Genomic DNA, 14,604 nt, shown 5'->3' with positions numbered 1-14,604 from the left:
GTAAAAAGGTCTTGCGCAACAAATTTCCTTATGCCATATGTCCTTTGATTTCTTAAATGCTGCTTCCATGAGTGCTGATTGTGGATCCAAGTAAAATGAAATGCTTGATAACGTTAATCTTTTCTCCGTTTATCATGATGTCATTTACTGGTCCAGTTGTGGGGGTTTCTGTGTTGTTTTGATTTTACATTGAGTTGTATCTGTACTGAAGTCTACAGTCTTTGGTCTTCATCAACAATTACTTCAAGTCTTCCTTATTTTCAGCATGTAAAATTGTGTCATCTGCATATTGAAGATTATTTAATAAGCTTGCTTCTAATCCTGATGTGCTTTCTTCTTCATGTAGTCCAGCTTCTCAGAGTTTGCTATGCTTTACAATTAACATTAATTGATAATTTTAATACACAGTTTTAAGGGCCTTGTATGATCCAGCATTGGAGCCAAGCACTGAAGAGCCATCCATCCGTCGAGTCCTGGAATAGATATTCGGTACTGCATGTCCGGTACTGATGTGCGAGTTGGCAGTCCATCAAGGAACGGAATGTGTAAATGGACAAAAGCAGACAATAAAAAAGTTAGAAAGCAGATAGCAAGTTCAGTCCAGGTATAAAAAGGGACGGTGGTAAAAATGGAGAGAAAATGACAGTATGATCAAGGTTAGGCTAACCTATGTCCTGAAGAAGAGCACTTAACCCAGACTGGTGAAAGTAGGGGTGGCTTCTCGAAGGGGCCCATGCATGAGCAGAGTCTTGACATTTGTAACATCAGCAAGATGAAGAAGACCGGGAAGAAGCATCCCACAAAGAATATAGGCAAGTGTAAAGGCACTGGCTTTGAGCCCCAGAGAGCTACATCCCTCAAATAGCAGAGACCCTCCCTTGGCTTCCACCCCTTCTTTAGCAGAAACGAGAGTACCACTTAACTTTTTCCAGAACTCTGCCTGCTGCGGGTGAGCACTCACCCTTTCCCTCCACTATCACCCTGAGCTTTGAGACCTATAACTAGTCCTGGCCTCCTAAGTCATCTCTCAGACTTTTACTATTGTGTGGATTTGGATATGTCCTTACCTCCCGCCATTCCCAAGCGGACACACCATGCTTCAGGATCCTCCAGAATTCAGTTCTTAGCAAAGTCCCCAGTTTCTCAATCTGATTGGATCATCCCGCTCGTCCTGCTCTAAATGACTAGTTCTTGAGCAAACCGCTTTCTGTGCAGCCTGTGGTTGTTTTCTCACCCCAGGTCTCTGAATCTTCAGGGGAGACAGTGTTTTCCTTCTTCCTCATGCTTCCAGACAGTTATTCTTCCTTTTCTCCTGGAAATGCCCCACACCTCTGAATGGGCGCTATTATATATGGAATGATACCTTTCAGTAAGCCCCCCATATATACTTTTTGTTGTTATTGTTAGATGCCATTGAGTTGGTCCAGTTCACAGCTCTTCAGTAACACCAGCTCATTATTTGAAGCTCTTGGTTTTTGTCTCATTGCCGTTATTTCTGGCACTATTTCTAGTCTAATTCTCAGTATTTAAATATCTATAAAGATGATCTTCTTACCAAGGGCATATGAGGGAGGGGAGAGTGGGGCGGGAGGGGAAAAAAAGAGGACCTGATGCAAAGGGCTTAAGTGGAGAGCAAATGCTTTGAGAATGATTGGGGCAGGGAATGTGCAGATGTGCTTTATACAATTGATGTATGTATGGATTGTGATAAGAGTTTTACGAGCCCTTAATAAAATGTAAAAAAAGAAAATAAAAGATGATCTTCCTGTATCTTGGCTTCGGATCTTTGAACTTCTGGGCTTCGGTGATCTTGCCTTGCATTTTCTTATTTCAATCCTGCACATCCGTCTGTGTTCATGCCCTAGAGCCTGTCCTTGTTAAATAACTTCTCTTTCTCCATAATCTTCTTTGAAGCATCTCACTGTCCAGCTAGGTACTTTCCATCTGTACAGCCAACTCTTTTCTCCTTACCCTGAGCCATCATTTTTGTTGGGTGCCATCGAGTTGGTTCTGAGTCACAGTGACCTTAAAAACAAGAGAGCAAAACACTGCCCAGTGCTGCACCTAAAGAAGAAAGAACTGGCTTTCCACTTCAGAAGAATTTGCCACTGACAACCTTATGCATAGCATCAAAATGTTGTAAGCTACTGAGTCCCTGGGAGTCCACTTTCTCCCTGTACCTTTCCTCAGTTCCTCACATCGTTGTTTTTTTTTTTTTTTGCACAGTTTCAATCCTGAAAGTCATAGTAATCACTCAATAAACCTGCCCTTCCATCCATACATTATATTTATCTGTCAAAAAGCTAGTAAATCAAATGTTCTGCATTCTGTACTATAGAATCGCTCCCTATGACACACAAGCATTCCTGTCTCTGTGAACTAGATACCACTCCTTCTCCCCCACCCCAAAATATCATCCAATTACTTTCCCCATCTTTACCCCTATCATCAATGTTTCCTTTTTTATGAGCCATATACAAGTGTAAATTTAATTTGCTTTGGATTTTTCATATTTAATCAAAAGTGTAATGTCTCCAAAGAACTAGGGAACAAAGTTACATATTCTTGGTTCTTAGATTCCTATTTTCTTTTAAAATTTTTGTTTTATTGATATATTATTCACTGTAGTAGTTACATAATTGGCGTCAATTTGGGGCTTGAGAGCATTAAGAGTGAAGGGGTGGAGTCTAGTCTGTCAACTGGGTCATGGTCAATGAGGCCTCTGTGTGGGCATGGCCTTCTTCTGAGAGTTCTGTGAACTGCTGGATTTCCTCCTTAGAGGTAGGAGAGACTCTCTTGACTCACTTCCTTGGAGAAGCTCTACTGACAAAACACATGGCAGTACACTGATAGACCCTGTGCCCTGGGAACTGGAGGAGCCACGTGGAGACCCCTACCTGTGCTGAGATGCTTCTACTGCCACTGGATCCACAAGACTTTGCACCCACTGGCCCGTGATCTTCCTGCATTAGGTGTCATTGCATGTGTTGCTTGAGTCTTAAGAGGAATTTATAGATTGGTATCGGACATATCAGCTAATATCCGACCTATGGACTTGATCTGGACTGGGCTGGGATGTTTTCTCAATATTTAACTACTGTTGTATATAAAGCTCTTTCTTATACACATGAGTGGCTATGAATTTGTTTCTTTCGTCTAACCAGACTAACACATTAACATACCATTCAATTTAATGGTTTAAACATATTAAAAAGAATCATGAAATTATCACCACCATCAGCTTTAGAACACTTTCTTTGTTTTTGTACTCATTATTAGCTCCCTATTTTCACCAAACCCCTCCTGCCATAACCCTAAGAAACTATTAATCCAGTTACTATCTCTATAGATTTACCTATCCTGGATTCCATGTAAAGAAAAACATATACAAAAAAGCCAAAAAACCTGTCCAGCAACAATAACAAAATAAAATAGAGAAAAATCTCAGACATAAGAGATTAAAACTGGAACAAATTTAAAGTGGGTCAAAAGGAGACCCAATGATAAGGTGTTAAATCTTAACCTATCTAGACCTACATTAATGCATATTCCAATGCTCTCTGTCCTGACAGCCACGCTATCCCCATCCCTGTTCAATGATCACAGGGATTCATTCACTGGAGGCTTAATCTGTGTGGGGACCCTGCAAGTTGATTTTGATCTCTGACTGTCATCCATAGCCTTCTGCAAACTGGGTGCTCAGAATTTCAGCGCTAATATAGTTCCCTCCTCTAGTCTTGAATGTTTCTCCCTTTTATTGGATCATTCCCTTCAGGATACAAACATACAATCATTTCACCCATCTTAAAGTAAAGCTATTGACTCCACTTCCTTCCCTTTCCAGCTACCTGTCTCAGAAGGACTTTTCAAAAGATGTCGACCCTCACTTCCTTCCACGTTTGTTCAACCATTCATCTACATTTACTCTAACCAGCCCATGGAGCCATGACAACTGGGGAGCTCACGGCCATAAGTAGCTTTCCTGAGACTAGAGGCTTCGATCAAATAGTAAAATAAAATTAAAACTTTGGATTCATGAACTTGTTCCCATTTAGTCAATTGGCAAGGAAAATTGCAAAAGCGGCTTGGTTTCTTAAAAAACAAAAAAGACAAAACACACCCCTGCTTTATTGGAAAAGAAAGCTGCTGGAGTGGCTTCTCCTGTGCAGCAGCCGGTGATTTCGAGCCATGGATCATGTGATAAGCAGTCCCATGCTTACTCAGCGTTTACTTGACGGCTACCCTAGGACTCCTTTGAAAACATATGGCTAAAGGGATCAGTTATCAGGCATCAAAGTACAAAAATCATATCATTGTGTGCTCACCTCCATGATAGATCGCTGAAGACAAAGCAGGTGAATAAGTAAGTGTGGTGAAGAAAGCTAATGGTGCCCAGCTATCATCAGATATAGCATCTGGGGTCTTGAAGGCTTGAAGGTAAACCAGCGGCGATCTAGCTGAGAAGCAACAAAGCCCACATGGAAGAAGCACACCAGCCTGGGCAATCACAAGGTGTCAAAGGCATCAGTTATTAGGCTTCAAAGAACAAAATATCATATCATATTGAATGAGGCAGGGGGAAGTGCAGAGGGGAGATCCAAAGTCCATTTGTAGGCCACTGGACATCTCCTTATAGAAGCGTCTTGGGGAGGAGACAAGCCAGTCAGGGTGCAATGTAGCAACGATGAAACATACAACTTTCCTCTAGTTCCCAAATGCTTCCTCCTTCCCCACTATCATGATCCAAATTCTACCTTACAAATATGGCTATACCAGAGGATGTACACTGGTACAGATAGGAACTGGAAACACAGGGAATCCAGGGCACATGATCCCTTCAGGACTAGTGGTGTGAGTGGTGATACTGGGAGGGTGGGTTGGAAAGGGGGAACCGATTACAAGGACCTACATGTGACCTCCTCCCTGGGGGGAGGACAACAGAAAAATAGGTGAAGGGAGACGTCAGACAGGGCAAGATATGACAAAATAATAATTTATAAATTATCAAGGGTTCATGAGGGAGGGAAGAGCCGGGAGGGAGGGGGAAAAAAGAGGAACTGATGCCAGGGGCTTAAGTGGAGAGCAAATGTTTTGAGAGTGATGAGGGCAATGAATGTAAAAAAGTGCTTTACACAACTGATGTATGTATGGATTATGATGAGAGTTGTATGAGTCCCTAATAAAACAATTTTTTAAAATCCCTTTGATGTATAAAACAAAGAGTGATTTATGAACTAACATGATACTTGTGGGCTAATATCAGACTTGTGGACTTGATCTGGAATGGGCTGGGATGTTTTCTTAATATAAAATTACTCTTTGATTATAAAACTCTCTCTTACACAAACATGACTGTCTGGATTTGTTTCTCTGGTCAACCCAAACTAACATATCCATCTTTAAGGAATATAAAATACATTTTAACCTATGCAAAAAGAAAATATATGGCTAGATTTCACTTACTGCCACAAATTTTGAAGTGAAAAGAAGTTGATTGTAATGAATATTGATTTCAAAGAACAGACTATAAATGCCACCTGTATATGTTTATTCAATTAAAAATTAATCTTAGAATTTTTTCGATACTTATTTTCTTCCTAGATGATCACTATAACATTGTTATTATTTATTATCTTGGATGTATTTATGTCCCTTTTTGTAGGGACATGAAGACATGAGGCGGGCCCCTGGTGGTATAAGTGCTTATGCGTTGGGCTGCTGAGAGAGGTCAGCATCTCTAAACCACCAGGTGTTCTGCGGGAGAAAGGCAGGGCTTTCTATTCCTGTAAAGAGTTACATGGGGCAGTTCTATGTGGGGGAAGACTAGCCCCCCAGAACTAATCGTGGGTTCGATAGGCGCAATTGTATGGTTGAGATATGTAAAAATTATTTTAAAAATCTTAGAGAATAAGGAGAGATGGAAGAGAGATTGAAATTTGAAATAATGGAGTCAGACACATTTCATAGTAGCATGCTCACCTCAGAGCCCCTTTGGATGTCACTGAGCAGGTTTGACCTGTTCTCTGGCTCTCCATGGAAACAATTCTCAGTAGGGCATGAACCCCACCTACAATGGACCAGACTGAGGGCTGCAAGCCTTCAGGGAGAATTAACCCATTGTCCTTAACAACAGGGGTTGGACTCCACCTGTGGTGGGACCAGACAGGAGTAGTCTGAAGGCTGAAAGCCTTCAAGGAGGATATCTCTAAGCATCTGACCTCCCACCAGGTGCTGGCAAACAGCCACTAATGTTTGGTTTATCTCTGGGGGAGACAAAGCTGGGGGAAAAGTCTCTTTATAATCCCACAGTTCTACCCTGTCCTGTAGGTTCATTCTGAGTCAGTATCGACTCAACAGTGAATTTGGGTTTTTAAAATAAGAACATGTGGTAGACCTAAAAGCCATGCTTCACTCAACTTTGCACACTACCTATAGATCTGTCCTCTGCAGAAAGTACTAAGGCTTTTCACCAGTTTACAAGCAAACACGCAGCAAGTGCTGCCACCTTCATCTGCTTCTGATTAACCTCCCCTGGCTGTGTAAGCGAATGACTCAGCACCTGGATTCTTTAAAGCAGTTAGGTTTTTTTGAATCACAACCATGTAAAACCATTTAACATTACTCTGGAAGTTCAACACCAACATTTCTTCCTGTGGTTTTGTTTGTCGAATTCAAAATGATCATAGGAGAGGAGCTTGGTTATTACCTTTAAAAACTGACTGCGCCAGAAGGTCTGAGCCAGTTAATCTAGGAAAATGGTTCGCAATGTTTTCCAGCATGAAAAGCCTTTTTTAATATAACACATTTTTGAGAAGCCCCAATGATTGTGGATGGACATTTAATACTGAGGAAATACATACACATTATTGATGGAAATTGAAAAGAGGGACATGGAAATTGGTGAGGTGCATTGAGAAATTCATATTGAAACTTAAATTTTAGTTCAAGTATAGTGTTTGTTTCCTGTTTATTTTACAGGCTAGGTTCTATGATACATATAAAAATTGAAAATACCCAAACCATTTGCTGTAGGGTTCACTCCACCTCGTGGAAACCGCATGTGTGTCAGAGTAAAACTGTGCTCCGTAAGAGTCACATGATTTCTTAAGAAGTAGATGGTCAGGCGTTTATTTGGAGGCATGTCAGGGTGGCCTTGAACCTCCAATCTTCCTGTTATCACTCAAGTGCTTAGCCATTTAGGCCTCCTAGGGCTTCCAGAATTGATCCACCTGCTCCTCACTTATCTACCTGGTTATGACCCAGACTAGGTTATTGTGAAAATCACATGAAGAGAAGATGGCAGATGACCACATCAGATCACAAAATGGAAGACGGCTGTATCAATGAACCAGCTAGAGTACATCATCGCACAAGTGCCAAACTACTGAGAATCATGACTTAGCCAAGATAACCTACAAAGGGGAAACTCTCCAAAATTGCATAGTACTCATTTTTCCCCACTAGGCGAGCACTGAGCAACTCGCTCTGAGTTAGTGCACCCTGTGGCTTCACCTGAGAAGGATCTCTCTGGTCTTAGTGTATTTTTTCATGAAAATACTTATGCTTGAGTCTCGTTTTTGTTTGTTTGTTTGTTTTTAATTTGTGTGTGATGGCTGATTTGAGAGAACAGCGTGTGGCTGTGAAATTTTGTTTCCTGCTCAGGAAAAAATGCCGCAGAAACTGTTGTGATGTTGGACACAGCTTACAAGGACAGGATGATAGGAATAACTCAAGTGTATGCATGCTTTTCTCATTTCAGAAAAGGTGAAATGTTGATTGATTACAAATCTTGTTCTGGACATCCATCAACTTCCCAAGTGGATGAAAATGTCAGCTTGAAGTGCATTTTGAGTTCATTCCACCAGGCCAGCTGTTAGTCAAGCTTTCTATTTAGAGGCTCCGAAAAGATTGTGTAACGGTGTGCAACAAAAAGGCCTGATTTGTGGCAGATGGGGACTGGTTTCGCCAATATGACAGTGCACCTGCTCATGCAGCCATCTCTGTGCCAGTTTTTGGCAAAAAAACAGCATACCTCTCTTGCCCCACATACTCACCCGACCTCATACCTTATAACTTTCTTTTGTTTCTGTGAATATAGAGGGACATAAAGGGACAGCAATTTGATGATGTAGAAGAGGTGAAGAAAAAATGAGGATGTGCTGTCAGCCATCCAAACAAAGGAGTCTGAAAAATGTTTCCAAGAATGGAACCACAGATTTCACAAATAAGGTTGTTTTGAAAAAAAAAAGTTAAATATATAGCTTTGATAGAAAAAAAATAGCTTTGATAGGAAAAAAAATTCCATTTTGGGGGGTTACCTCTTCGTATAACCTTAACCATCATTGCCTGATACACACACATACACACACACACACACACACACATCACTACACAAAATAGGAAGAGAGTAGTTTTTTACTATCATCATAAATGCAAAATGTCAGATAACAAGATAGTTGATTAAGTGAGGACTGCGTGCATACATTAATCTATACATAATATATAAAGAGGCTTTGTGAGACAACGGCTAAGTGTTTGGCTGCTAACTGAAAGATTGGTGGTTCAAACGATCCACAGGAGTAAGAACTGTGATATGTTCCTACAAAGATGGTGGCCAAAGCACGCTATGGGCAGATCTACGGTGTCATGTGGGTTTGCTATGAGTCGAAATAAACTTGACAACATTATCAATAATGTACATAAATAAGTATGATACATCCTACATTAGAATGTCTTGCTAGATCTCCTTCATGTAGGTAGGAGTGGTAAATGTACATCCTGCTGGTCATCTGAACTCCAGAGCTGAAACTAAGGTCACACAAAAGGTATTAAATTCACAGGCACATCTGAATACCTAAGGGGGCTAACAAATATACACGGAAAAAATAGAATGAAAAGATAATACAATTCTTCCACAAACTTGTTGAAACCCCCGCATCTCTGAGAAACATTCACGATTTCTGAAGCAGCCATGATGGTTAGTGGTTACACACTGATAACCACTTAAGATCATCAGTTCGAGCTCACCAGCGTCTCCGTGCATGAAAGATGAGGCCTTTTGCCCCACTAAGGATTTACAGCTTGAAAATTGTCAGGGGCAGTTCAACTTAGCACTATGCGGTTCTATGAGTCAGAATTACCTCCGTGGCAGTGAGTTTTTTCCCCCTTTCTTTTTGGCAAGATTTCTAAATGAGATCCCTAAAAGCCACTAGCTCTGTAAGAAGGGGACTTTGATAACCTCATCTCATCCATCACCTATCATGGTGTTTTGGGTAGGAGGATGACAACTTACAGGGAATCCATTGGATGCCTGAGACCATAATGTCTTCCAGAATTCGATTAGCACGTTTGACTTCAGGGCTGTCTATGCTAGTCTACTCTCCCAGAGGTCATGGCTCCTGAAGAAAAAAAAGAGGATTCTGATCACGGCAATTATGCATATGCGGGGGCTTCAAAACATTCGTAGGTAAGTCCCATTGTCTTTTAATTCAGCTTTCCCACAAAGGTTTTGAAGTCCCCTCAGATGCATAATTGAGAAACTCTTGTAATAATTTCAAATTCTCCCAAGACATGCTGTCACTAGCTTGGGGAGCACTGGTCCGGGGTCTTATAAAGATTCTGTGGACACGTGAACACATCTTAGATATTGAGGTGGGTGTGTGGATTGCTAGGTAAATAAATAGACAATGTTGCTAAGTTCCATAGGCTTAGGATTTTATGTATTTGTAGCTTAAGTCCAGGATGTAATGAAGCAGCGGAACCCATAAGCAGGCCCCATATTTGCTCAAAACCAATCTTATTAGACCTCTGTCGACATTATGTAAGGGAAGCTCCCTGTAGATGGTCTGACAGCCACAGGCAATTTGCGAGAACAACATGCTAAACGGAACACCACAAGCTTGAGGCACTAATGTCCACCTCTCAGGAGCATTAGTCCTATTAATATATCTGGCAAAGTGTCTAAAGTCCCACTTCTATATCTCAATTTAGGGTCATGTTTTTGAATCCTGGAAATAAAAAATGAGTCCTTATGATTATAACAAAGTATATAGGTGTTAATCTATCTGTAATAAATACTTAGTTTTCACTTGCATTAGTTGAAAAAGAACTAGCAATTAACCTGAGATACTCTATTTAAAAAATGGTAGTGACATTCTTAAAAAAAAGTAACTGATATTCATCTGATTCAAACTTAATGCCGAGAAAACTACTTCTAACAGTTAGAATCTAAGTTAAAATGCACGCACATGAACTAACTGTGGAGCCTGCCCCTGCTTTATCATAGCGGTATAATTTATCACTGGTTGCCTCTGGTTGACTGTTGAGGCTAGTTGTCTGGGGCTTATTTCTCTTATAACACTGTCTGTATAAACAGAGGTTTCCTAAAACAGTACTAGAAAGCCCTTATTTGAGATGATTTCAAAGATTAACCTTAATTTTGGCCAGAATTGAATCTTGTCTGGATTTGGCTCCATGATAGTACAACAGCTGTGCTTGAAATAAAGATCAAAGTTTTGTGTTTAACCACAATTAGAAGCAAAGATATCAGCAGCCTTTATTGCCTTTTATTGCAGTAAAAAGCAAGTCACTCGGCTCAGAACAACACTATAGACGCAGGTGGTTGAAATGCTTAAATTTTAAAAGACTAGAATTTTAAAATATCTATTGAGCTACTCAAACTGTTTGCAAAGGTTGAGAAAACTGGTGGCTTCCCCTCCGCCTTTACTTTCCATTGTTCCTATGGGTTTTATAAGCTTATATAAAAGCTATCTATTATGTTCCACCCTATTGTGCTGTGAATTTAGCTTCCATGCCTGTAGTTATACTCCAATTTGGGAATGAGTTTTGTTTTGCTTTAGGCCGCTATATCTCAATTTCTTTTGAGATCTAAAGGCGATTAAGCAAGCAAATGAGCAAGTAGAAATAATTGAAGATACATACCACACAATGGAAGATGCAGAGACAAGACCTGTGCCCAGTGTCAAAACAAGAAAGCCTTTCCCTAGAACTGGTGCTCTGAATTTGGACTTCTATCCTCTTGAAACAGTGAGCAAAGAAATTTCTATTTATTTAAGCCATCTCACAGTGGTATTTCTGTTACAGTAGCTCTAGATAACAAAGACAATATGTGTTACAAGCCCCACATTATTGTTAATCAATTGGGAAGGCAAGTGACCATATATCAAAGATGTAAAATCTGCTGCTCAAGACCTCTTTACAGTATTGACAAGCAAAGATGGTACTTTGAGGACTAAGGTGGGGCTGGCCCAAGCCACGATATTTTCCATGGCCTCCTATGCTATGAAAGTTGGACACTGAATACGGAAGAAGACTGGAGGCATTTGAGTTACGGTGCTGGAGAAAAACATTGAAAGTACCTGGGACTGCTAAAAGGACGAACCGATCTGTTGTGGAAGGCCAATGTCCTCCTCAAGAGGTAAGGATGGCAAGACTTGGTCTCACATACTTTGGAAATATTGTCAGGAGAGACCAGTCTCGGGAGAAGGATATGCTCGGACAGCAAAGAAGAGGACGGTCCTCAAGGAGATGGGTTGGCGCCGTGGCCACAATGATTGGCTCAGGTATCAGAATACTTGCAAGGATAGTGCAGGGCTGTGGAGTGTTTCCTTCTGTTGTGCACAGGGCCACTATGCGTCGGAACCGACTTGATAGAGCCTCACAACAACAAATTGAACCGAAATAAGTAAATCTGAAAAACAAAACAAAACAAAAAAAACCCAAAAAATTCCTGACAAAGGTCACATCATCCTACATTAAGGCAACAACTGTTTTTATTAAGGCACATCAGTGAACAGCTGACAAAATCAAAACACAGGTGGACTGCTTTTGATTTCCCATGAAGTGTGGCTCTCCACATGCAACAGAAACGAGTTGAATTTGAGTAAAGGCTATGTCATCCAACAGGTATTCATTTTTCCTTTTGTGAAATGATCCTCAAAGCCAATATCCTAATCATTTTGCTGCATTACTCTGCCTAGTTGATGAGTGGCAGCTATAAATAAAAATTATGCTAGTTAAAAATAATAAAACAACCCCACCCAAAACAAAACAACTTTGACATGACCTTTTAACGGCCATTCTTCCTTTAAATGTATGATGCAAACACATGCTAAGGGCTATGAAATGCGTTTCAAATGCTTTTTCAAATGAATCAGCAAGGCGTTCAAGATGCAGTGCTCTTTGCCAGCTCCTTTCCTGCGTGCAGGGGCAGCTCGACACAGGTATGTGACCAGGAAGAGGATGCTGTGTCTAAGGATTTGACCAAGCTTTCATTGAAAGTTGTGAAACAGACCATCATAATGATCATCTTTCCCCCTCTAAAATGGGCTTACTTTGTTGTTGAGATCGTATATAATAAAACACATACACTCCGATGGTCTAAGTATAATTCTGTGACATCATTTACATTATTTGAGTTGTGTGACCAATCTCACGGTCTTTCTGAGTTGTTCCTCCCTTAACAAGGTTCCTGTCCAATCACTGTTGTCCATTTGATCCTACAGAGATCTTAAAGAGTATAACGTTCAAGGCAGAGAGCATTTTTAGTCATAAAGAAGGTATACTCTTGTTCAGTTTTAAGATGACTGTGGAGATATTTTTGGTTTAAAGTGTCAGGATTATCTCAGGGCAATATTTTCAAGGTTCATCCATCAGTCATGGCTCTAGAAAGTCCAGAGTTCATGATTATAGAAACTTCAATGATATATTTTCCCCCTTTGATCAGGATTCCTTTATGGAAATTTTTGATCAAAATTTTCAGTAATGGTCACAGCACCATCCATTTCTTCTGGTTTCACGACAGAAAGGCAATTGTTCCTAGAGGTAATCAGGACTCCATCCCATAGCCTCCTCCTGTTCCTAACTCTCCTTCCTCTGTTGTTCCAGATGAATAGAGACCAACTGTGCCGGGGATGGCGCTGCACGCTGTCAGGACCCGAAGCACTACACAATGCTCTTGAAGGCAGAACAGAAGCACCAGCTGTGGAACCGTGAACAACATGACAGTGAATGGCGCAGGTCCACTTAAATGTGACACTGCGACACTGATCAACTCTGAATGAAGGTAAATCTCAGTAAAAAGTGATCTCTTATGGTTGTGTATTTCATTTAGTATGAGACGATATAAACCTTGACTAACACCCTGGGACCCACACAGAGGGTCACTAATGATATTGGAAATGTCTAGAAGTAGAGGAAATACCAGGATATTACGATAAAAGTTGAGACGTTGATGTATAGATTGCCCGATCTGTTCAAATAAATGAATCTAGTAGAAAGACTATTCTAGGAAAATTCATAAGGCTGTCTGCACAGTTATACTAACAGGCATGCAAACCTTTGCACTTTTTAGAAAGCATCTTCTTATGTGGTCTAGAAAATGCAGCTTTTTTGTGGGTATCGTACACAAGGCATACAACACATAAAATGTTACTTTTCGATTGGCTGGCTTCTGGTTAAGAGTATCCTACTTAAAGAAAATTTTTAAAGCTGTATGTGGATTTTTGAGTAGGAAGGCAGTCTGTGTCTCTACACCTTGTGATGGTCAATGGTCATCAGTCATTGTTGGGCCAAACAGCTGGGATGTTTAATGAAATCATGACCCTAAGTCTACAAACCAAATCCCTTGAGGTGCTGTCCTGAAAGACAATGGCAGTGAATGTTTAAGTAAACTCAGCATCTACCCCCCCTTTTGGTTATTATAAATGATCTATCATGCCACTTTTACCCATTCAGCTTTACAGGTGTATAACTTGTTGGCAACAATTACAAGTAATTGCGTACAACTCTGCGCTGAACTAATTCAACTTTCCACATTGTCCCTTACACAGTTTTCCCTACTCCCTGCCACCCCTATTAGCCACTAATAAACGTTGTTCTCTGTAATTTTGCTTTTCTTATGTGAGGTCATCCAAGATTTGTCCCTTTGGCTTACTTTGCTCAGCATGATGTCTTTATGCTCCATTTACAGGACAGCATATATCCAGTTTTCATTTTTCCTATTAGTTTAAGAGTTGATTGTACACGTCATGCACCACATTTGATTTATCCATTTTTCTGTTGATGGGCTAGGTTGTTTCCAACGAGTAGCTATTGTGAATGGTGTCGTGAAAAATACTGGTGTACGAGTATCTATTTTTTGTCTTCTGGGATTATACCAAGGAGTATCTATTTTTTGTCTTCTGGGATTATATTATTATGGGCTGCTAACTGCAAGGTCAGCAGTTCAAATGGACCAGCTGCTCAACAAGAGGAAGATAGAGCTTTTTACTCCTGTAAAGCCAGTCTTGCAAACTCACATGGGCAATGGTATTATGCTCTCTGGGGTTGCTATGAGTTGTAATTGAATCACAAGTGTATGGCTTAACAAACAAACATTTATTTTCTGTCTAGGCTGGAAGAATGAATTCAAGTTGGGAAAAGACTTTCTTTGTTGGTTCTGGAGGAAGGCCCTTGTCTTTTCTGAGCGTCTTCATGTGCTTGGCATCTCTTTCTCCCATTTCCCCTTGCTAACTTGTACTTAATCTTTTATATCTCGAAACAGCCTACACTAATTCTGTCTCATTAACACAACCAAGAGGACTC

The sequence above is a fragment of the Tenrec ecaudatus genome, chromosome 6 (assembly GCF_050624435.1).
Source record: "Tenrec ecaudatus isolate mTenEca1 chromosome 6, mTenEca1.hap1, whole genome shotgun sequence".
NCBI lineage: Eukaryota > Metazoa > Chordata > Mammalia > Afrosoricida > Tenrecidae > Tenrec > Tenrec ecaudatus.
Note: the sequence above shows the minus strand (reverse complement) of the source record.